The following is a 4923-nucleotide window of genomic DNA, read 5'->3' on the forward strand; positions in this document are numbered from 1 at the left end:
CACAAAAATAAACTCAAAATGGATTAAAGATCTAAATGTAAGACCAGAAACTATAAAACTCCTAGAGAAGAACATAAGCAAAATACTCTCTGACATAAATCACAGCAGGATCCTCTATGACCCACCTCCCAGAATATTGGAAATAAAAGCAAAAAATAAACAAATGGGACCTAATTAAACTGAAAAGCTTTTGCACCCATTATTCTTAAAAGAACACTGTCCTGAGAAATTAAATGGATTTTGGGGACTAAGAGTTGGAATAGGAGCTTGCTCTGTCCACTCCATGCATCGACCTGGTATTACAGTACTTCCAGGAATGGTGCACCCCCTTTGGGGAAAAAATATTGTTTTAAAAATAAGACTGAGTATTGATGTTTCTACAGATAAGCTTGGAGAAGGAAATGGCAACCCACTCCGGTATTCTTGCCTGGAGAATCCCATGAATAAAGGAGCCTGGTGGGCTACAGTCCATAGGATAGCAAAGAGTCAGACACAACTGAGTGACTGAGCAGGCACATGCACACACACCCCACACACACACACTCCTGAGAAATTAGCTTCATGTTTTAGAGAGCAGTTCTCAGGAATTCACCTGTATATAAACAGTGCTGATTTGCTCAATGGGAGAGGAGGAGGGACAACAGAGACAAAGCTGTTAGAACACCTTTTCAATTCTTTACTTTGAAATATCATTGAAATCTCTAGTAGTTTTTCTGTGTAGATTTTGACCCCTTTTTCTTTATACTTGTTATTTTTCTGTTCCACCAATTTGTTCTTAACTTTTCAGAAATTCCTCAAATTTTCTAAGTTATTTCACCCTTTCTCATATCTTAATTGGAGAAGGAAATGGCAACCCATTCCAATACTCTTGCCTGAAAATTCCTATGGACAGAGGAGTCTGGTAGGCTACAGTCCATGGGGTTGCAAAGAGTTAGACATGACTGAGCAATTTCACTTTCACTTTTTCATTTCTTAATGAAGGTGTAGATTTATCCTTTATGAAATGTTTTTATGTCATCTCAGGAATTATGTTGCAGGAAAGGAGTTAGAAAATTGTTTGTTCCATAATCTTAACCCAAATGCTGTTCTTCGGATTTTTCAGGAAAAATTGTGTGACCTTGGCTAGAGCATGTTTAATGATTCAGTGGAAGGGAGGCAGATTTTAGAAGGTTCAAAGGTGAGTAGTGGATGCAGAAGTCACAGGGCAAGTATAGATGACTGCCTACACAGTGGTAACATTTCCACTTTAGATTATCATTTGCTCTTTGACATGTGGCATGCATATCTTTACAATAGATGTAACAGAAATATTATGCAACATTTCGGAGGAGCTGATAGCATGAAGGGCAGCATGTGCTCCATGATGCTGGAAGTGTAGATCTTGAGCAGAGAGTATAGATCTCAAGAGGCCAGAGGCTTTAGTTCCAACAGCTGTTCAAACACAGTTTTGTTAAGTCGCTTTTAGTAAATTACTTTAGTTTTTCCAGAGTATTATTTCCTGTCCCGTACCCACCTCAGAATTGCTCTGTGAGGATTTGTAAGCAAAGCACTTAAGACTTTTTAGCTCATATGTGTATGCCTCTCAAGGTTATACCTTGATAGGCCTCTAATTGCTCAGTTGCCCTTTGAGAACACATTCTCTAAGTCAGGCTTTCTGAGACATCCATGGCCCACCTACTTTAAAATTACTTTATTTCATTATTTAAAAGATTCCTAGCAGCAGCCCAAGGCTACTGAACCAGAATTTCTATGGATGAGCCTGATAATCAGCATTTTCCCAGTCCTTTTATGAGTCTTTCCCAGGCCAAGTTTGGACGATCACAGCTTTAGGGCAGGGAGCTCCCCAGGCCTGCCAACTAAAGGGTTGGTTAACATAAAATAAGTTACAGATATTTTTTATGTGAAAGGACAACCACAGTTTAAAAATTTTATAATTTTTAAATCAGCATAATTAAGATGTCCTTAAGTGATAGCAAACTTTTAAGGGAAAAACTGACTTGATCTGAAGCATTTTGGATGAAAATATAAAAATCTGTAAGACTGTCATACATTCCTTTCATCATCATTTTGGAATGTATTGCTACTCCCTCAAATACAGTTTCTGAGGTAAAACTGGATAGCTATAGGAGTCATACATGAGTCCTCTTTTCCCTTTAGATCCACTCCGCAGGAGGTCAGGGTAAGAAGGAAGTGAAGTCTCCAGATCCTTCCATCTGTCACTGTAGACAAATGATAGGAAAGAGGGAAACTACTCCAGCCAAACAAAACTTGTAAAAGAGGCCCAGCCTTGGAAATCTCCGTGGTGATGGCCAACTGTTCTAATTCATTGTAAGAAGCCTGGAGACTGGGACTCTGCAGACACGCAGAGGAAATCCTGTTTACCGTCCTGGGGTCAATCCCTGGAGCCAGGTCTCTAAGAGCTTGCCACTGCAGGCTGCTCCCGGAGTCGATTTGGGTACTTGCTTCCCTGAGTGGTGGTCAGAGCCACAGAAGTCCCTCTGCCTGCCTGGCTCCCTCACGATTGCCAAGAGGGTCTACATACTTGGAAGGTCTTTCAGTCTTAATATTAAAGGAAAAGCAGTAAGTTGAGTGCCCAAATCCTTTGGTAAATATTTTCTCTGTCATATACATTATAATTTTGGTTCTAACACAATTAATTTCATGATAGCAAACAACTGCAAAAAGATCTCTTTTTTTACTGAATAGGAAATTTCTTTGAAATAATTATATTTAATTTATTGTTTTTACACTTTTGAAATCCCTCATAGGAACAGTTGTATTTAATTTTTCTTTCTGTTTCTGTAATCAAGAGGATTAATACCATCTTGAAAGAAAAACCTTAGTCTAGCCTTGTCTTTTTAGCTCTGTGTCAAAATCTTTTCAAATATCCTAACGAGGTCATTGGTATTTTTGAAATCACTATTTAATTCTGAACCAAAGCTAAACTCCACCATATATGAAACTGCTGGAGTTGCTGAGTCAGTGAGCCAGTGTACACACAAAAGTGTAATTCTTAGCCATCTGGGAGCGTCTACATTTGGTCTTTTCCTGAGAACACATCATTGGAACCTCTAAATAGTTAAATATTTATTGTCAACTCTGATTTTAATATTTAGGGCTACTCTTATCTAGTCAGAGACTTTATTTCTACATTTTCCAGGGAATTATTCAGAAGTACTAATGATATTTTCATTCAAAATAAATCAGAGAGTTGAAGAAACTCAATATTTCAAAAGAACTTCCCTGATGGCTCAATGGGTAAAGAATCCACCTGCAATACATGAGACACAGGAGATTCAAGGTGGATCCTTAGCTTGGGAAGATCCCCTGGAGGAAGAAATGGGTACCCACTCCAGCGTTCTTGCCTGGAAAATCCCATAGACAGAGGAGCCTGGTAGTCTACAGTCCAAAGGGTCACAAAAGAGTTGGATGAATGAACAATTAAGAACACACAGTAATTTAAAAAATGTTGGTTATTTCAATGCTGAATACTAACTTGTAACAATAAGCAAAATTTAACATCTGAAAAAATCAACACATCTTTATTCTCATTTTCAGTAAAGGTAATAGACCTTACTGAGTATAAATAGATTTATTTTTTCCCCCAGCCTTTACTCTTCTCTCCAAACTCTCATTAACGGTCTAAGTTTTATCTTCTTTCAGATAATAGACAACTAAGAGGGGAAAAAGGCACAAAATCAAACTATCAGGATGCTTGCTGAATCATAAAAGTTTTCATTTATTTTTGTGACAAATTGCATTATGTATTTGATAATAACACTACTAGCATTTTAATTCTATATGCTAAAGAATCTGCCTGCCAATGTAGGAGACACAAGAGATGTGGGTTCAATCCCTGGGTTGGGAAGATTCCCTGGAGGAGGAAATGGCCCCTCACTCGAGTATTCTTGTCTGGAAAATTGCATGGGCAGAGGATCCTGGGGTCACACAAAATTGGACATGACTGAGCACACACAAATGAAATATGAGCTCCTTCAGTGCACAAACCAAATTATATTTCTTTACTCTCTTCATACAGACTTGCTTTTTGCCCAGCCTGGGGAGAAGGAGGACTTATGTCCAGAGACCAACTCCAAAGATTCTGCTTGGCCATACAGCTTTTAACTGGAGAAAAAGGAAGTGGAGGGAAGAATCTCAGTGAATCATTGAGGCAGGAGGTAGGGTCCTGCATATTTCTCCATCACTGACTTGTTCTTCAGATATTATCTTGCCTGCATGACCTGTCTGCAGGATTGCTAAGGAGGCTGTTGGGAGAGAGAGCTAGTCATTTTTTAATAGCTTAATTCTGCATTCTTCTTCTCATCTGGAAAAAGAAAGAACAGGTTAGACAATAGTGTGCATTTAGATAACATGTCAGGAATTAATTTCAGTTGCCTTGTGATCTCATTGTTACAACTGGTCCTTTTAAATTTAGAAGGGAACAGAAAATGGGGCAAAAGAGCTGCTTTCATAGATGCTGCAGAAGAGGGTGGATGGAGCCCTTGAGGAATAAGAATTTGAAAGTGAGTTTTCTTCTCAATACAAGGTTCATGATGAGCCCCTGGAGATTAAAGGAGCCTTACCTTTGAATGACTTGGCATGCTAAGTAGAAAAAGTAGAGGATTAATATTAATAAATCTAAAAATCTACAGAACCCATTTGGGGGCTGAGAGCCAACAGGCTTGAGAGAAATGCACAGATAACAGGTGTTTCCTTGAATAATAAAATATTTTGATATTAGGAAAATTTTTTGTGAAAGTCTAGAGTTTTAACTTCTCTTAGACTTCAATAGATTGGTCAACCATTGACAATAAGTTATTTGGAGCTGATTTGAGACTACTCTCTTGTTGCAACCTCAGTTCTCCAGTCTAACCTGCTAACCTGTAGTGTTTTATTTTCTTTAGATACTTGGGTTTGTAACCC

At 38.4% G+C, this 4923-nt stretch overlaps 1 pseudogene; it reads left to right on the forward strand.

Annotated features, from left to right (window-relative positions):
• The first annotated feature begins 201 nt into the window (after positions 1–201).
• On the forward strand, positions 202–330 carry LOC139037918 (U2 spliceosomal RNA; annotated as a pseudogene).
• Positions 331–4923: the final 4593 nt, after the last annotated feature.

This window comes from Odocoileus virginianus, chromosome 12 (assembly GCF_023699985.2).
Source record: "Odocoileus virginianus isolate 20LAN1187 ecotype Illinois chromosome 12, Ovbor_1.2, whole genome shotgun sequence".
Classification (NCBI taxonomy): domain Eukaryota; kingdom Metazoa; phylum Chordata; class Mammalia; order Artiodactyla; family Cervidae; genus Odocoileus; species Odocoileus virginianus.